The 20826-nt window shown below is 39.2% G+C and overlaps 1 protein-coding gene across 2 annotated transcripts in view; it reads right to left on the bottom strand.

Annotated features, from left to right (window-relative positions):
- The window catches only part of LOC138953099 (serine/threonine-protein kinase D1-like), a 135198-nt gene that overhangs the window by 113555 nt on the left and 817 nt on the right, over positions 1-20826 (bottom strand). The gene's annotated exons all lie outside the window — the stretch shown is intronic.

A 20826-nucleotide genomic window follows, 5' to 3' on the forward strand; every position in this document is an offset into this window, starting at 1 on the left:
TTGGGCTATTTTTAGACCGTTGACGTCACTTCGTGACGTTTCGTAAACCAAAGATGGCGTTTGAGACTGTTCTGTTTACATTCGACACTATCAACACCACTTTGCAACACTGAAATATTTTTTTCTGTGTTCGAAAGCTACAGCCAATCGTTATTATATCTCCTTAGGTACAGTTTTATAACATTATTGGCACATGTAAACAATATGAATTAATTAATGAACGCTACGAATATGGCAGCCTTTAAGTCAACGCTTGAATTTTGCAGGGATAACATCCGGTTTGCTCTCTCAAGACTGATCATATTTTATCTTCAAGAGAGATCAAGGGGAAAAAATAAACGCCCCGGCGAAGATTCGAACTCTCGACTTCGAGTCTCATGTCCAAACCACTAGGCTACTGCGCCAATTGATAAAAAGAAGGAAAAACATTGATATAAATTCATGTTATGTTATTCTTGAAGCAGCATGATTTATATCTCTATCCGCCCATTGTTCAGAAGTGAATACATGTATAACTATTTCTTAGATGTCTGTTTTCAACTGCACAGAGCTTTGGAGAGATTCAATTACTGTTCTTGTCATTTTTCTTGCATGTTGTAAATAGAAATATCGCAGCTATTTGCATGGCGCAAATGTCATGTAGCATGACGGTGTAAACATGTACTGCGATTCCGTGAAACATGTTTGCAAATAAAGGCACATTTTAATGGCAATTTTGACGTTTTTGCAACGCATGAATGGTAATTTCAAGTGTAGAATGATATAAAATTATCTTTTTTTTTTTTTATCTTTGACAACACTGGTGAAGTGGCCTAGCGGTTAAGACATCGGCCCCGACATTTCGAGGCCCCGAGGCCTTCGAGTTCGAATCCCTGCCAAGTCGTTTATTTTTTCTGCTCGATCCTTCTTGACAAATATGCTCACCTCTGAGAGAGCTAACTGGAAGTTACCACTGCAAAATTCAAGTGTTGACTGAAGCTCTCAAGGTCATACACGCCGTATAGGTGGGGTTTCGGGTAGCGTTTGCTGAACAGAATTCTGTACATGATTTTATCCCTATTTTTCAACCCCGTAGCCCCGGAAAGTCATAAATAGATCACAGCTTTAACAGACTATTCATCCCGAAATATCTCCCCTGAACGCTGCAGGAATGGTAGCTGATCTGCGTTGGGGCTGAATTGCTGAATGTATTCTCGTCTGACAAAGAAGGAATGATTCCTGTTAAAGAAATCTTAGCTCAAAGGTTTTTCTGTGAATTGCCTTTCACAAAAATTTGAATAAAACGACACGGGAAATAATGTTTCAGTTCAAGTACAACAATTAGTGCAATGATGTTTGTGCTAAATTTATTTTGATACTGATAGCATATATGACATTCTATTTTGGTGTCAAAGTAAAAGTTATTACTCTGGTACTGACAGGTTACCCTGATCAGATGAGCGAGTGTGTGGGGGCTGGTCTTTTTTTTTTTTTATAATTGTTGTTACTGTTGTTGTACTTGAAAACTAAGGCGACTTAATAAAAGTTGAAAGGCACACATTTCGCTAAAAGAATAGGTTCTCAAGGAATGTTCTGAGGAGGCTACACATCCTACATATTTGTTCATGACCACAATCACATGACGCGTGTCCATGTCCAGAGATAACGATCATTTGTAATTACCTCAGCAATCCCGAGATAACGATCATTTGCAGTTACTTCAGCTACAACAAATTCAAATTGGCTTGAACAGAATGTTACGAAAGCAAAGCACACCAGAAAAATAGGATGGGAAACCTTCTTTCTCTCGTTCGGATACATTTCGTTTCACTTCCTGGGGACAGATTACTAACTTATTGGCTTAAACTGAAAGCTAGAAATACGCAATTCAATCACAATACCTCACTGTTCGTCAATTGGTCCAGTTAATGAGACTCAGAGTTAAGAATACCTTCCCTGAAAATAATAAATCATTAATCATGTTAGTCTCAAAGCTGGAAAATCACTCGCGATCAACGAAATGAACAGATTATACTGTTTTTTCTGCGACAAAAAAAACATGTTAGTTTCCTCAAACACGTTTTCTCGCTGAACTGACCCAGAAATCCAAGCCAATTTAAAAAAAAAAAAAAAAAAATCGGTGTATTTCGCTTTCCGCTGTTATCTGTTCAAGGGTAGAAAGCCCCTTCCAGGAAATCAAAGATCACTAATTTCAAAGAAATCACTTCCTTCCTGATTTCCTGAATTTTATGAAACAATACCAACAAGGGGAAACACAAATTAAACTAAAAAAAACCCTCATAAACATCTGTCCAGGCTTGTACATGTAATACGAGCATTCTTCACTTGGATAAATACCCCAAATCAACAGCCTGTGTGTGTGTGTGTGTGTGTGTGTGTGTGTGTGTGTGTGTGTGTGTGTGTGTGTTGTGTGTGTGTTTGTGTGTGTGTGTGTGTTTGTGTGTGTGTGTGTGGTTGTGTGTGTGTGTGTGTGTGTGTGTGTTTTTTTGTGTGTGTGTGTGTGTGTGTGTGCGTGTGTGTGTGTGTGTGTGTGTGTGTGTGTGTGCGCGTGTGTGTGTGGTGTGTGTGTGTGTGTGTGTCGTTAACTGTTTATGCTGAATTCTTTTCATTTACAAAACAAATTCAGCAAAATATTCCAAGTTTGCACAGAAAGCAACCAGACTGTAGATTGTTGGTGATCATATCCCGCGTGAAACCCTGCAAGGATTTATGGTGATTTACGTATCGGTTTATACAAATAAGAAAGTAGCTCCATTCACTGAAATCGTCCCATTCACAATTCATTCATCAAACCGCAATCATGTTGAGCCCGCGAGTGAAGTGATCAGTTTAAAGATACACTCCTTTCCGTGTAAGCCGTGTAACCGTCTTGTAAATCAGCATAGGCTTTTATATTGTGTAAGCGTTTCTTTCCACTCGGCGCTACACAGACAAAAAAAACTACAGCCTAACTGCTTTCAACGCAGAGAGAATATTTTGTAGAATTAATTTCGCAACTGACATCTATGTCAATCTGCAAAATTAATTTAGTAAAACATATATCCATCATGCGGGGGGAGCAGCCAGGCAGTTGATTATTGGCATGTGTCTCAGTGGATCGAAGCATGTTCTTATCTCATTAACAGCCTGCATGGGCAGACACAAGTTGACTGTACATGATCGTTTTCACGGGAAGGAGGGTATCTATTTATCATCTACGTATAGATCTACTTCTTCTTCTTTTATAAATTGGAAAAAAAACACGGAAGACGACAGCCAATGCCGGCTCTTTTTTCACCCGTTTCAACTCTAGGTTCGCGGAAAATCTTCGAGCCGTCGGTCAGTGGAAACGCGTGGTGAAGACTTCGCGCGGCATCAACAAGGAAACAACATTGTATTGGATCCACACTGACTCAGTGGATAGCGGCGTTGACATTCGATACCATCCTGAACGGTAAAATGAGTTACTTCCCACCGGGTCTCATTTTTCCCTGACAGGATGCCTTTGTTTTCCTTCTCTGGAGAGGAAATCGTGTGTTTTTTTTGTTTTTTTTTATTTTTTATTTTTTTTAACATATTTAGAGCTTTTTACATTTAGTCAAGTTTTGACTAAATGTTTTAACGTAGAGGGGGGAATCGAGACGAGGGTGTGGTGTATGTGTGTGTGTGTGTGTGTGTGTGTGTGTGTGTGTGTGTGTGTGTGTGTGTGTGTGTGTGTGTGTGTGTGTGTGTGTGTGTGTCTGTGTGTGTGTGTAGAGCGATTCAGACTAAACTACTGGACCGATCTTTATGAAATTTGACATGAGACTTCCTGGGAATGATATCCCCGGACGTTTTTTTCTTTTTTTCGATAAATGTCTTTAATGACGTCATATCCGGCTTTTTGTACACCCTCATTTTTCAATCAAATTGATTGAAATTTTGGCCAAGCAATCTTCGACGAAGGCCGGACTTCGGTATTGCATTTCAGCATGGTGGCTTAAAAATTAATTTATGACTTTGGTCATTAAAAATCTGAAAATTGTAAAAAAAATAAAAAATTTATAAAACGATCCAAATGTATGTTCATCTTATTCTTCATCATTTTCTGATTCCAAAAACATATAAATATGTTATATTTGGATTAAAAACAAGCTCTGAAAATTAAAAATATAAAAATTATGATTAAAATTAAATTTCCGAAATCGTTTTAAAAACTATTTCATCTTATTCCTTGTCGGTTCCTGATTCCAAAAACATATAGATATGATATGTTTGGATTAAAAACACGCTCAGAAAGTTAAAACGAAGAGAGGTACAGTAAAGCGTGCTATGAAGCACAGCGCAACCGCTACAGCGCCAAACAGGCTCGTCACTTGCACTGCCTTTTGCACTAGCGGCGGATTACGTTCAGTTTCATTCTGTGAGTTCCACAGCTTGACTAAATGTAGTAATTTCGCCTTGCGCGACTTGTTGTAATGTGTTATTGATATAAGCAGATTCGCGATCGTCAATAATGATTTGTCATGGTGTTGTGTAATTTTTGAATTACAAAGGAATTGTTATGTAAGACAGTTTCAAGCGAGCTATCTTTCGTGGATGTATTTACTGTGCAAACAGCTCTAAATATGGCAAAAGTGTCACGTGATAATCAACTTTGTCACGTGATCATAACAAAATGGTTTCGGAGCGGACGAAACAATATCACGGTCTCCTTCCACAGCAGTCTCAAAATTTCGACTTGTTTTGACCTTAGAACGATGTCTTTATCATAACTGTGAAGAACAGAACGGAGATTACTGTCGAAGTCGGCCATTCTACAATCACGTTCGTCTATTTCGTCTTTTGATCAGAAACATTAGCGAAAACCATATGGGAAATAACTCTGTATTCTTGTTTTGATAGATTTTGGCTTTTAGACACTTTCTTTCCCTGTACTCCGCGTAGCAATTATCCATCCTGTCTGAGAGACATGAGCGATAGCGTGGACCGATGATTATCAGAATGATTCGATACGGGATTGAGGTGCAAAGTATCTTTAAAAGAGTCATGTCATAAGAGTCATGTCGCATGTATGTATCCAGCCTGTAACTGCCACACGACATGAATCATACGAGTAGTGGTGTGATGAGAAAGTGATGATCGAGAATGAAGTTGAACTATACATGAGTATGAGTGCTGAAAGCTTGTGAATGAGCATTCCTTCAGTTCTAATAACATTATGTGTGTGACAGGACCACGAGGTAGAGAGAGGGGAGAGGGGGAGAGAGAGAGAGAGAGAGAGAGAGAGAGAGAGAGAGAGACAGAGAGAGAGAGAGAGAGAGAGAAAGAGAGAGAGAGAGAGAGAGAGAGAGAGAAATCAAATAAATTGTTTATTGGTTCGTTTTCATAAACACTTTGTTCGTTTCAGAACAAGAATTTATTTTTGTACTGAATTTGCATATTATCTCTATCATCTGCTACCAAGCATACTGTTCATATCAATCAGAAAAATTGAACTGGCAATAATCATTGAAATATATTTTTAATGTCAAAATTGCTCTAAAATAGTTCAGCCGCACACGACAATTGTAGAAGTTTGATGAAAAACAACTTGTTATGTGAAAGCTACTCAAGCACAACATTCTGAGTACCGGTGAGAGACACAGGACACTGTCGTCCAAAGGGCAGAAACGCTTGCTCTAAGCCTGATAAATGTGGTTTGACCGGTCATTTCAAAATTACTGCTGACTTACATGTATAAACATGTACTGCATGAATGTATAGGTGCTTGAGGGTACAGTTTCCTCATCCTGTGTGCTAAAATGTGTGTCTCGTGCTCTCTCTGACTTGCGTCTGAATCTTGAACACAGGTAACTGATGTTCAAGGACAAAACTTACTGAAATGTAACCACCAAGCAAGTCATCAATGAGCACAGAAAAACAAGGAGAAAGAGGGCGAGAGAGAGAGAGAGAGAGAGAGAGAGAGAGAGAGAGAGAGAGAGAGAGAGAGATAGAGAGACAGAGACAGAAAAAGAGAGAGATTGTGGTGGGTAGACCGACAAGCATAGAGGCAAAAAATGAATGAGAAACCGCATAGATTAAACAGTTAGCCTTTAAGATTGACATTGTTCAAGGATAAGTGATCCAGACCATCCACTCTATCACCCATAATCAGACTTCAAGTACAAGGCCCAGTCTTTCCGCATACCACTACCAGGAAACTTGTCCTGCCGCCTTTCTGGTATACATTCAAACCCCTCTAAAACACCCCCTAGCAACAAGCCTACAAACATAACTCTCATTAACAGGAATTGTCTTGAAGTGTTACAGCACACTCGTCAACTGGCCCACTGCACATAAGTAAATAGGGCAAGCACGTTTTGCTCTGACTTGAAAATTCTCCAAAAACACACTTCATACCATTTAATAACCGTAGCCATCCACTTAGAAGATCAATCATGATTTTCATGGAGAGCTGCAGTACAGCTTTATTTACCAACAGTGCCAACCACTTACGACTTACCAAATAGCAGCATTTTTGTCACCAGCTAAGTTACAACCATCAAAATCTCTTGACTGTCGGTGCTGCAGTACCTACACCAACTGCATCGTTTAGCTTTCTGTGTGGTCCCTAATGATTCTGTTATTTCACAAGTCACCCCATGTTGTCCAGAATAAAAATGTGTTTAAACCATGTACACAGCTGGCCATTTAACACAAAGGTTAGGTCTTTTCTTTCTGAATTTAAAAAGATCGTACCGAGGGCGCCATTTACGAAAGTTTTTCAGTGAACTTGACCTCTATCGTCGCACACTAATTTAAACGCACCTGCAAGGTGAAAGTGCTACGTAACTTTACGACGTAAATAATTGAATGTGAATACGGGAACGGTCATTCTTTCTGCGTCACAATCCGGATTCAGTTCGTCGTCATATATAATTATGTAGTTCAATGCTGGCGAGTACGCACATCCAACAGATGTAATCCCTAGGGTCTAATGAATTCCAATATGATATCTAGCAAATACAAGCAAGATTCACTCATGTCAGAAGCGAAAAAGAAAAACAAATAAATTATTAAAAATGACAAGAATCAATGGAAAATGTCTCATCTGCAAAGACTTCTCAATATGTCCCGACATAGCATTTCAGATTAGAAAAACTGAACACCCAAACACTAATTTTAAGGTAGTTCTGATATACGATATGGTGTCATCATTCCAAATTCAAAACCGCACTGTGTAGCATTTAGGGCGATTGAGGAAGCGTTTTGGCCAGGAGTATCGCATCGCTTAAAATTGTCAGCAGAAGAAACCCCTGTTTTGCACTTGGAGTATTCTCAAAGAAACTTCGCGTATTTTCAGACAAAAATTAGTGCACTCCATACAGCATTCGAACATCCAAACTACTGGGTCGACTTTGGGATGCGCTTCTGAAGAAAAGTAGTCTAGGAACTTTTTTGATCGTATTTTTTTCCAACGACCGTACTAATCGTATTTTAGACAATAAAGCGTACACAATACAGCAAAATCGTATTGGTTGCCAGGTCTGTCAGAAAGGGAAGTTGCGTTCCGCTCTGCAAAATATATGTATCTCTCCAAAATACCCTTCCTCTCTGATTATGACCAACATTTTCATAACTTTGACGGAGAGCTGCAGTACAGTCACCGACAGCACCGATAGACAATAGCAGAAAAGTCAGATGTTTTCATGTGTTTTTCGCTCTGCCTTTCAACCTCTTCGAAACACCCGTCGCCACTAGCTCATAACCGTAACTCTCATTAAGACTCTCTAAAAACTTTCCATGAGTATTACACCGCATCGATTTGCTTTTCGCTCTGCATTTATAAACATCTCGCATCCTTCTTACCAGCTAACATTTACTCTCATGAGATTCCGAGCAACTTGGTTTTGTGCTGAAGGCTTCTCTCCAGATATATTTGTCTTAAACAAAGACAACAACAACAAATTCCCATGCAAGCTTCCAACCGTAACTCTCATTAAGAGTACGACTCTCCTAATTCTCATTGAGTGCTGTCGTACGCTCGCCAACTGGTTGACTGCGCCTCTGGACATTTGCTGGACATAAACAGGGAGGTCAAGAGCGACCAGGTGTGACCTAAGTCAAGCGGTGTTAGGGCATTATGCCAGGCAACTTTACACACACAAACATTGTCACCAGTCAAGAGTGGTTTAGCAAACTTCCTTGTACAGACTGTACTAACAGTGGAACTCCACTTTTTAGAACTCCTAACTCTGAGAAAACCGGGCCCTAAAAGGAATGATGTCTTAAAAATGGGGGACATGTACAGACGTTATACAAATTAATTCCAAAGGATCTTGAAAAAGAAAGTGCTCTTAAAATGGAGGGTCTTAACAAAAAGGGGTGGGGTTGGGAGGGATGAGTGGTGGTGGTGGTGGTAGTGCCGGGAGGGGGGTCTGTACGTGTGTGTGACACAATACATGCTAGGCTTTTGTGCTATAGCTCTCAGCATATTAAGTGTGTCAACTCATCTATGTACATGTATTATACACAGAAGATTAAAGAACACAGCTGTCTACGGTATCTGTTATACCACAATGTGCGTTGTGTAATAATTTCATCTCTGATCTGTGCTGAGTGAAGGATGTGAAAACTGTGTGTGTGTGTGTGTGTGTGTGTGTGTGTGTGTGTGTGTGTGTGTGTGGTGTGGGTGGAAAGGGTCAGTGAATGAGTGATGTTGATGTTTCGACTGTTGTTTTGGTTTGATCGCCCTGGTTGCTCGCTTCCTGTTTTGACGAGAGGCGTAGGTGGTGAGGGTTCAACGCTAAATTAACGAACACTTGAACCGCTGTGTGTGTGTGTGTGTGTGGGTGGAAAGGGTCAGTGAATGAGTGATGTTGATGTTTCGACTGTTGTTTTGGTTTGATCGCCCTGGTTGCTCGCTTCCTGTTTTGACGAGAGGCGTAGGTGGTGAGGGTTCAACGCTAAATTAACGAACACTTGAACCGCTGTGTGTGTGTGTGTGTGTGTGCGGGTGGAAAGGGTCAGTGAATGAGTGATGTTGATGTTTCGACTGTTGTTTTAGTTTGATCGCCCTGGTTGCTCGCTTCCTGTTTTGACGAAAGGCGTAGGTGGTGAGGGTTCAACGCTAAATTAACGAACACTTGAACCGCTGTGTGTGTGTGTGTGTGTGTGTGTGTGTGTGTGTGTGTGTGTGTGTGTGTGTGTGTGTGTGTGTGTGTGTGTTCAAGTCTTGGTTCGATCTGTTGCGATGAGGCGGCGTGAAAAGTGTTAATAATGATTATCACGATTTAGCAATAAACACTATCTTGTCGGCGTTTACCGTACAGTGTGTGTGTGTGTGTGTGTGTGTGTGTGTGTGTGTGTGTGTGTGTGTGTGTGTGTGTGTGTGTAATTTATGACCGCGTATGTTTGTGTGCGTGCATTTATGTGTGTGTATTAGGGCACGGGAAGAGAGAGAGAGAGACACACACACATAAATAGAGAGAAGAGAAAGAGAGAGACACACACACATAAATAGAGAGAGAGAGAGAGAAAGGGAGAGAGAGAGAGAGAGAGACGCACACACACACACAAACACACACACACACACAGAAGAAACAAGTCGCGTAAGGCGAAAATACAATATTTAGTCAAGTAGCTGCCATTTTTCAGCAAGACCGTATACTCGTAGCATCGTCAGTCCACCGCTCATGGCAAAGGCAGTGAAATTGACAAGAAGAGCGGGGTAGTAGTTGCGCTAAGAAGGATAGCACGCTTTTCTGTACCTCTCTTTGTTTTAACTTTTTGAGCGTGTTTTTAATCCAAACATATCATATCTATATGTTTTTGGAATCAGGAACCGACAAGGAATAAGATGAAAGTGTTTTTAAATTGATTTGGACAATTTAATTTTGATAATAATTTTTATATATATATTTAATTTTCAGAGCTTGTTTTTAATCCGAATATAACATATTTATATGTTTTTGGAATCAGCAAATGATGGAGAATAAGATAAACGTAAATTTGGATCGTTTTATAAATGTTTATTTTTTTTTACAATTTTCCGATTTTTAATGACCAAAGTCATTAATTAATTTTTAAGCCACCAAGCTGAAATGCAATACCGAACCCCGGGCTTCGTCGAAGATTACTTGACCAAAATTTGAACCAATTAGGTTGAAAAATGAGGGCGTGACAGTGCCGCCTCAACTTTCACGAAAAGCCGGATATGACGTCATCAAAGACATTTATCAAAAAAATGAAAAAAACGTATGGGGATATCATACCCAGGAACTTTCATGTCAAATTTCATAAAGATCGGTCCAGTAGTTTGGTCTGAATCGCTCTACACGCACGCACACACACACACACACACATATACACACACACATACTCACACACACACACACACACACACCACGACCCTCGTCTCGATTCCCCCCTCGATGTTAAAACATTTAGTCATAACTTGACTAAATGTAAAAAGACAAAAATATACATGGAGAGAGGTGCAGAGGTGCAGAGAGAAAGGAGAGCAGTAATGGCAGCTCCGATTTATGTATTTGTCGTTTTTATATTTAGTCAAGTTTTGACTAAATATTTTAACATCGAGGGGGAATCGAAACGAGGGTATGGTGTATGTGCGTGTGTCTGTGTGTGTGTCTGTGTGTGTGTGTAGAGCGATTCAGACTAAACTACTGGACCGATCTTTATGAAATTTGACATGAGAGTTCCTGGGTATGAAATCCCCGAACGTTTTTTTCATTTTTTTGATAAATGTCTTTGATGACGTCATATCCGGCTTTTCGTGAAAGTTGAGGCGGCACTGTCACGCCCTCATTTTTCAACCAAATTGGTTGAAATTTTGGTCAAGTAATCTTCGACGAAGCCCGGGGTTCGGTATTGCATTTCAGCTTGGTGGCTTAAAAATTAATTTATGACTTTGGTCATTAAAAATCGGAAAATTGTAAAAAAAAATAAAAATGTATAAAACGATCCAAATTTACGTTTATCTTATTCTCCATCATTTGCTGATTCCAAAAACATATAAATATGTTATATTCGGATTAAAAACAAGCTCTGAAAATTAAATATATAAAAATTATTATCAAAATTTTTTTTTCGAAATCAATTTAAAAACACTTTCATCTTATTCCTTGTCGGTTCCTGATTCCAAAAACATATAGATATGATATGTTTGGATTAAAAACACGCTCAGAAAGTTAAAACAAAGAGAGGTACAGAAAAGCGTGCTATCCTTCTTAGCGCAACTACTACCCCGCTCTTCTTGTCAATTTCACTGCCTTTGCCATGAGCGGTGGACTGACGATGCTACGAGTATACGGTCTTGCTGAAAAAGGGCAGCTACTTGACTAAATATTGTATTTTCGCCTTACGCGACTTGTTATATTTAGTCAAGTTTTGACTAAATATTTTAACATCGAGGGGGAATCGAAACGAGGGTCGTGGTGTATGTGCGTGCGTGTGTGTGTGTGTGTGTGCGTGTAGAGCGATTCAGACTAAACTACTGGACCGATCTTTATGAAATTTGACATGAGAGTTCCTGGGTATGAAATCCCCGAACGTTTTTTTCATTTTTTTGATAAATGTCTTTGATGACGTCATATCCGGTTTTTCGTGAAAGTTGAGGCGGCACTGTCACGCCCTCATTTTTCAACCAAATTGGTTCAAATTTTGGTCAAGTACTCTTCGACGAAGCCCGGGGTTCGGTATTGCATTTCAGCTTGGTGGCTTAAAAATTAATTAATGACTTTGGTCATTAAAAATCTGAAAATTGTAAAAAAAAAAAAAAATTTATAAAACGATCCAAATTTACGTTTATCTTATTCTCCATCATTTGCTGATTCCAAAAACATATAAATATGTTATATTCGGATTAAAAACAAGCTCTGAAAATTAAATATATAAAAATTATTATCAAAATTAAATTGTCCAAATCAATTTAAAAACACTTTCATCTTATTCCTTGTCGGTTCCTGATTCCAAAAACATATAGATATGATATGTTTGGATTAAAAACACGCTCAGAAAGTTAAAACAAAGAGAGGTACAGAAAAGCGTGCTATCCTTCTTAGCGCAACTACTACCCCGCTCTTCTTGTCAATTTCACTGCCTTTGCCATGAGCGGTGGCCTGACGATGCTACGAGTAAAATGGCATTGCGTTTCATTCTGTGAGTTCGACAGCTACTTGACTAAATATTGTATTTTCGCCTTACGCGACTTGTTACATTTAGTCAAGTTTTGACTAAATGTTTTAACGTAGAGGGGGGAATCGAGACGAGGGTCGTGGTGTATGTGTGTGTGTGTGTGTGTGTGTGTGTGTAGAGCGATTCAGACTAAACTACTGGACCGATCTTTATGAAATTTGACATGAGAGTTCCTGGGTATGAAATCCCCGAACGTTTTTTTCATTTTTTGATAAATGTCTTTGATGACGTCATATCCGGCTTTTCGTGAAAGTTGAGGCGGCACTGTCACGCCCTCATTTTTCAACCAAATTGGTTGAAATTTTGGTCAAGTAATCTTCGACGAAGCCCGGACTTCGGTATTGCATTTAAGCTTGGTGGCTTAAAAATTAATTAATGACTTTGGTCATTAAAAATCGGAAAATTGTAAAAAAAAATAAACATTTATAAAACGATCCAAATTTACGTTCACCTTATTCTCCATCATTTTCTGATTCCAAAAACATAAATATGTTATATTTGGATTAAAAACAAGCTCTGAAAATTAAATATATATAAAAATTATTATCAAAATTAAATTGTCGTAATCAATTTAAAAACACTTTCATCTTATTCCTTGTCGGTTCCTGATTCCAAAAACATATATAGATATGATATGTTTGGATTAAAACCACGCTCAGAAAGTTAAAACAAAGAGAGGTACAGAAAAGCGTGAGACTATCCTTCTTAGCACAACTACTACCCCGCTCTTCTTGTCAATTTCACTGCCTTTGCCATGAGCGGTGGACTGACGATGCTACGAGTATACGGTCTTGCTGAAAAATGGCATTGCGTTCAGTTTCATTCTGTGAGTTCGACAGCTACTTGACTAAATGTTGTATTTTCGCCTTACGCGACTTGTTTACATTTAGTCAAGTTTTGACTAAATGTTTTAACGTAGAGGGGGGAATCGAGACGAGGGTCGTGGTGTATGTGTGTCTGTGTGTCTGTCTGTGTGTGTGTGTAGAGCGATTCAGATTAAACTACTGGACCGATCATTATGAAATTTGACATGAGAGTTCCTGGGTATGATATCCTCAGACGTTTTTTTCATTTTTTTTGATAAATGTCTTTGATGACGTCATATCCGGCTTTTCGTGAAAGTTGAGGCGGCACTGTCACACTCTCATTTTTCAACCAAATTGGTTGAAATTTTGGTCAAGTAATCTTGGACGAAGCCCGGACTTCGGTATTGCATTTCAGCTTGGTGGCTTAAAAATTAATTAATGACTTTGGTCATTAAAAATCTGAAAATTGTAAAAAAAAAAAAAAAATTTTTAAAACGATCCAAATTTACGTTCATCTTATTCTCCATCATTTGCTGATTCCAAAAACATATAAATATGTTATATTTGGATTAACAACAAGCTCTGAAAATTAAATATATACAAATTATTATCAAATTTTTTTCTTCGAAATCAATTTAAAAACACTTTCATCTTATTCCTTGTCGGTTCCTGATTCCAAAAACATATAGATATGATATGTTTGGATTAAAAACACGCTCAGAAAGTTAAAACGAAGAGAGGTACAGAAAAGCGTGCTATCCTTCTCAGCGCAACGAATACCCCGCTCTTCTTGTCAATTCCACTGGCACTGCCTTTGCCACGGGCGGTGGAGTGACGATGCTACGAGTATACGGTCTTGCTGCGTTGCGTTGCGTTCAGTTTCATTCTGTGAGTTCGACAGATACTTGACTAAATGTTGTATTTTCGCCTTACGCGACTTGTTCATGTATGAGTTCACGCTGGTTATCGCCACATGAAAACTTGCCGCAAGGATACCAGAAAGAGAAAGGTCATCTGTCTATCAGTGCGGAAGCCAAAACTCTGCGAACTATTGATAATTCGTTTCCGAATCTGAGCCATGAACCCCCAAGATACGTCCGAATTAACATACGTGCGTGCTGAAGAATACGAACAACTACTCGGGAAAACACACACACACACACACACACCAGACTGAAGGACAAGCTGACACACACACACACACACACACACACACAAACGTAACATACACGCAAAATACAAAACATTTATTGACAGGAACCGAACACAAAATGAGGATATCTAAAATCGTCCACATGCATACTTATGTGTACGTGTATTAAATGAACAGAACAATGTGTGTGTGTGTGTGTGTGTGTGTGTGTGTGTGTGTGTGTGTGTGTAAAAGCCATTGCGCAATAGCTGACACAAATTCGTCGAAAACTTCCGCTTAATCCTTCTAACTAACGCTCCGCCTCTTCCTTTATCGTGCCAAAAGGCTGAGTACCAACGTAATTTGATGCCAGGAACTTTCGACAACTATAAGTCATAATTTTACAACTTGAAAATGTGACATGCCTCGTTTGTGTTTAAACAGCTCAGTATACTTCTTTGCTTACTCCCACGTGAAAATGTGACAGACCTGGGTAGTGTCACTGTGTGTGTATAATACAACAGTTTTGTACTTCTTTATCTGCGCTGTTGTTCTTCGCCTACTGCCCAGTGTCCAATACAATGTACCAAATAAAGGTCACTACTGTCCTTAGGTCCCTCTGGGGAATGATAATAATAATCCCCACGAATGGCCAGCATGATCATAACATATGATATATATATATCTTCCACGAATGGCCTTCGTGATCAAAACACATTTTACACGAATGGCCCCGGGTGATCAAACCACATCTTCCACGAATGGCAATATGTGACCAAAACACATCTTGCAAGAATGGCATACATTTTTGTGCGATCACAACACATTTCCCTGTAAAGAGGACGCAAGACAGCGTGATCGAGAAAAGATGCTATGGGTGGTCATCTAAGCTCTGATTTTCGTTTTTGCTGGTGTAGTTATTTTTGTTTTTGTGACCACAACACATCAGTCCCAAGCTGTCCAGGACGCAAGACAAGAGTTGTTGAGAATGGATGCCCATGTGTCCATCTAGCTGCCTCTTTATTTCTGTTGTTGTTGTGATGTTTTCTTTGTAAATTATCTGCTTTGGAACCAACTCTGGGGGAAAAGAAAGAGAATAGGGGAGGAAGTCTCTGCTGATCTGGGACTTGCATGCATTCCCAACGAAGACAATGTAAAATAGCATGAATTTGCTTTTCCATTACTCTCGCAAATAAAACTTAATTTTCATCTGATCATTTAATCGAAAGGAACTCAATACATTCTTACTTCATCTTACTTATGGCGTTCTTTGTCACAGGGAGAGCCCACTGTCTTGAAAACATGATATTGTATTCGTTTCACCCGACTAAACTCATCTCAAGTACCATCCATTCCATCAAACATAACTTATATAAACGGTGTACTCCACAGGGACAGTCCATTATTTGTAACAGTACATGTATACGTATTCGAAGAATGCATACAAGGCTGCAAGAATACATGCATTTGTTCCTAAAAGACAACGTTTCTCCATCCCAATCCAATCAATATAATAGGTCAAGACAAAACAAAACGCAACAAAAATCGCAACAGCTCTTGTACTTGAACTCATGCGTGACGGATTTCAAACGGTGCTGGCGAAAGTCGTTGTCAGCCAGTGTTGATGATGAAGTGTAACTCGTTGCCCCCGTCCCTGTCCACCACACCCTTAGCTCCCTCGTGTATCAACGTCTAATTGACACGCTCTCATTACAGAGACCTGTACGTCCCATGACGTGTCAGTGTCCCATTAAACCAGCTGCGTTGACATCATGGTCGACATGGTATTACTGGCTGTTCAACTTCAACGTTTGAAACAAGACACAGTACACACCTTTTCACTGTTTACACTGTTTTTGCATGAATTTTTGCTAGAAACAACTCGGAAGTCGTTTGAGGTCACCTTAACTTAGCCATTTAGTCGTATTTTTGGCAAAACGGATCTGCAAGAATTTTAAAATATTAAAAAAAACTTTCTTCCCGTGTTAAAACGATCATATAAACAGGCATAACTGACCCTTACTTACATTATATATATTATACAAATTGATGTTCGTCACATGATGCTTAGGGTCTTGGTTGGAAAGACAGTCTGTAGGCACTCTTCGGGTCCGACAGGTCATTGGCGCTCGCTCTCAACTTGCTCGAGTCTCTTTCTTCCTCTTCACAAAACACACCTGGTTTTTTTTAAATAATTTTCCGGAACGCAAAACAGGAAACCGTATTTCCGGAACACCATGCGCATTCTAATCATTTTCTGGAACAAATACGGCCCCTCCGTAACCGTAGGCATGCCTGATTATAAATCATCAGAGTTCTGTTCAAGCCTTTACATACACGGGCGTCATTTCCATTTGGACACATTCCAACAATCTGCTGACAGCCTGTTTTGTATGCAATAGTGTTTAAAAAAAATAATTTATGTAATTTTGTTTAATCGACATTTATTTCAACAAATACTTCCTATTGTGCTCAGGAAGCAGCTTTTGATTTCTGGTATGTGTCCAAGTCCAAGGATACTCTCAACTCAACTCATGTACAAGCGTGGACAGGAATGTGGTGGTCCATATATGTAATGATAGCTCAAACGGGAAGGAAGGTACCGTGGAACCCCGCTTTAAAGACCTCCAAAAACCTACGAAAATCAGGTCAAAATAAAGAGGGAGTATTAAAATGTGGGTGATTTTACAGAGGTTGTGAACACGAAGTCTGGGTAAGCAGGATCTTAAAAAAGGGGAAGGGTCTTAATGTGGGGTTCCACTGTGTCTATAACCCACAAATATAAAGCTTAGTAAGCCACTTAGTCAAGGAGCATGCCCTAATGAAGTGTACCTAGTGAACTTTTAACAGGGGCCTCCAGACACACGTTGAGCTGGATAAGAAAATGTACAGTATTGTTATGCTGAATGTGAGAAATATAGTGCCAGGGAAACAAATTTAACAGCTAAGATCGGGAAAGAAAAATTTTAAAAGAAAAACAGGTTTTTTTTTAAAGGACAAGAGGAAAATACAAACAAAGAAACTATTGAAAGAGTTTGTCCTTACTGTGTCTTAGCACCTAACTCCTAAGTGTATGAGACTTGAGAGGTAATTGGGTCAAGACAAAAAACAACAACCCTGCAGTGTGTGTGTGTGACAGTGTGTGTGTATATATATATGTGTGTGTGTGTGTGTGTGCGTTCGTGTGTGTGCGTGTGCCAGAGTTGTGAAAATATAGCTCAAGTGAGACAAGAAGACTTAAATATATATATAACCGCCCTTACATCTGGCGGCAAAGTAATTTCTGCCTCAAAGACCTTGAACAGAAGTTCCCAATGAAAGAACTTAATGGGAGTCAATCTCCTACATAAAATCATCCCTTCCCTTACGTAGTACGTTACTTAAAAAAATTCGGCCTGACAGACACGATCTGTTGCTGTCTGTTCCGCAAGTAAGCGACAATGTTCGTGACTCTGTGATTCGTGTTTCAGGATACAATAAAAACCCTCTATAACAAGTGCAAATGTCAAATGGTATTCAAAATATGTAGAGTGCAGAGAAAGTACAAATGAGATGAACAGTGCTTCATATTGCCTTTCTTCTTCTTTGTTCATGGGCTGAAACTCCCATGTTCACTCATGTTTTTGCCTTTGCCGGGTGGGTATTCGGCTTGACTTCTTCCCGGCGAAGCCGTACCCGGCGAAGCGGGTATTCATCTAGTATATCATATTATATATACATTTTACCCACTACCTTAGTTAGTTAGTGCAGTCTTTCTTGTGTCTGGGTATTCCTCTGAGTAACCATGTGAACAGAAAAGATCCACCAGGCTAAGTCTGAGAGTTGGAAAACACAAACACAGGTAGGAACAAATGGACACTGACAGTGTGACATTGACACTGACAGAGTGTCTACAGGAAATCGCCTGTGTTTGACAATGAGAGCAGACAAACATGTCAGAACTTAATGACTACAATTTCCTGCCTCTTGCCATCTCTGAGACTGTATGTCGACCACAGACAGACACACACACTTAACTGTTAACACCCATTCTTATATATTAGTAGATTATAAACCTAGAAGTTTGTAAGATTTCGTTGTTGTTTGTACTTTGTAGATTAAATAACTATCACTATCAGAATTGATTAAGATTAAGAGCTGCATGCAGTGATAGCCAATTAAACAATCCACATTTTTAGAAGGGGTTTGCAGAAAGCAGAGGCTCACACAGGCTACTCCAGGACAGTGTGTGTATAGTTATTTTTAGGTAATCATCATGTCCCCAACACAGCACCTTCTGTTAAACAATGTCAAGCTTGACAGCTACACACTGTATCTTCAGTCTTTCTATGCCCACACACCATGAATTATGAAGGGTATTCACACAGCATACCCACATTATAATTAGCAGCCAACATTCATCTTTCATGCAAGGCGTACTGCCTAGCCGCACATACTACACTGAGAATGAAATTTGTAGAGTTCACTTGCACAGATGCTTTCAAATAAACATTTCAAAGATAGTTGATTGTTACGTATACTTGCACAGACTACAGAGCGCACATTCACTTTGAATGAAACATTCCAAAGACAGATGGTGGTCATGCACTTGCACAGGTTAATTATTTTCATCTGAATACCTCTATTTCTGCATTTCACATGACCGTGAGTTTCTTAATACAGCACTGTACAATGCATACCAAAGTTTCTAGTTCTACTCAAGGAAATGTTTCTGCTAGTGCTATGAAAACTAATTTGAAGAATCAAGAAACAGTTGCTATTGACTAAGGCCTAAAAAAAAAAAAATAGGTGTGGTTACGGTAACCCGACCTACCCTATTTTTAGGGGCCGACCCTATAACTTTTTATTACATTTGTCAACAACAAAAAACAAAAACCGAGTTCAGAAAACGCAATGAAAGCGAAAGCGCTCGAGTCGCACACTTATTTCCCTGTCAGGTAGGTTTAATTTGTACACAGAAAAAAAAGTTTAAAAAAAAAAGTGATTGCATACCTTCCTACCCTATTTGTTTTGGCTATATGTTACCTTATCCACACCTATTTACACCCCCGGTATAGGGGTGTGTATAGGTTTCGCTCGATGTGTTTGTTTGTTTGTTTGTTTGTGTTCGCATATATAGATCTCAAGAATGAACGGACCGATCGTCACCAAACTTGGTGAACAGGTTCTATACATTCCTGAGACAGACCTTACAAAAATTGGGACCAGTCAAACACACGGTTAGGGAGTTATTGGTGGATTAAGATTCTACAAGGACTTATAGAGGTATATATATATTAATGGTCAAAGGGAAATAACCACACTTGTTAGCAGTGCCTGCTCAGTTGGTGGCAGTGAGAATGCTAAGGACGGGGGTGTTTTTCCTACCTCGGAGGAATTTCTTGGTTTTTTTGTGGCCTAAAATAAAAGTAACTAAATTCAGTCTATGCCTTAAAACAAAACTACGTACTTTAAACTAACAAAATTGAGAACTAGTAATGTCAATTGTCATGCAAAAACAACATCCAATCCATGACAATAACAAACCCTAAAAGGGTTAGAGGGATACATTATAGGCAGGGATGGCCAAATTTAAGAAATTTAACTCGCCAGCCGGGCGAGTAACTGCAATTGAGTCCGTCAGAAATGTCACTAGTTAGCCAGTTACATGCCACACACAAAAATGTCTATGTTTATTTTTACACATAAAATAGTGGTGACACGATCGACAACTGGGCTGTGGTCAGCGATGAATAGTCTTTCCTAGGTGGCATCTTGTCTGGTTTTTGTTTTAGTACTATTCCTCGTGCAATTTGCACACACACTGTGAGCCATCTATGTTGCGTGCGACTTATATTTTTCCGTTTGAGCAAGGTTGTTCCAGTCAAAAAAGCGTTGTTTCTGTCTTTCTGTGTTCTTGGAAATCTTTTACAAAATAGAACCCAACATTGTCTCCCAATCAAACTACGACCAATCACCAGAGTTCTTTAAATAATAAATGGTTGATCTTTTCTGTTTCTCATACTGTTTGTTTTTCATCTTCCTTTGGGCATCAGACTTATTAAGTTATTTTCTTAATGCAGGCTCACTTGATAATAGACATACATATATGTGGCGTTGAAATCAGTAGCGAAAGTACAAACAATAAAATGCCGGAAGAGCATCCGAAATAGGAGCTTCATGGCGGAGTTGTTGCAGACGACAGAAATTCCCGCATTGTAAAGTGTGTCAATTGCTCTAAAGGGGGGGGGGGGGGGGTGGAGGGAGCGAGAAAAAGACACATTTTTTATTTTGCCGACTTTGCAAGGAAAGTTATATACTCTTCTTCGACATGTATCCAAGATACAGATCACGCAATTTTTGGCCAATAAAAAAGGACGTCAATAAAAAAATTTTTTTAAATAACCAACTTCTTCTTCTTCTGCGTTCGATGTAAATAACCAACATACCGTAACATGGCCTTGTCAATGTCATTGAAAACTAACATTTCAATTTTTGTAAGTTGTTATTTTTGGCCAAATTGTTTTATTTGCTTCGAAGGCTGGGAAAATAAACCTTTCATCTTAAGCACAATCTGCAGTCATAAACTACATGAGAAGTTGCTTTGTCAACTTCATGTGTATCAAAGAGACTTAGAAGAACAGCATAGCACTGTGTAAAGTAAAAGAAACTGAAACTCAACCATTCAGCCTGACAAGCAGAACTGACAACTGTAGCAAGCAAACAGATTATTTTTTCTGCTGTGGTGATTTA

The sequence above is a fragment of the Littorina saxatilis genome, linkage group LG17 (assembly GCF_037325665.1).
Source record: "Littorina saxatilis isolate snail1 linkage group LG17, US_GU_Lsax_2.0, whole genome shotgun sequence".
Lineage (NCBI taxonomy): Eukaryota > Metazoa > Mollusca > Gastropoda > Littorinimorpha > Littorinidae > Littorina > Littorina saxatilis.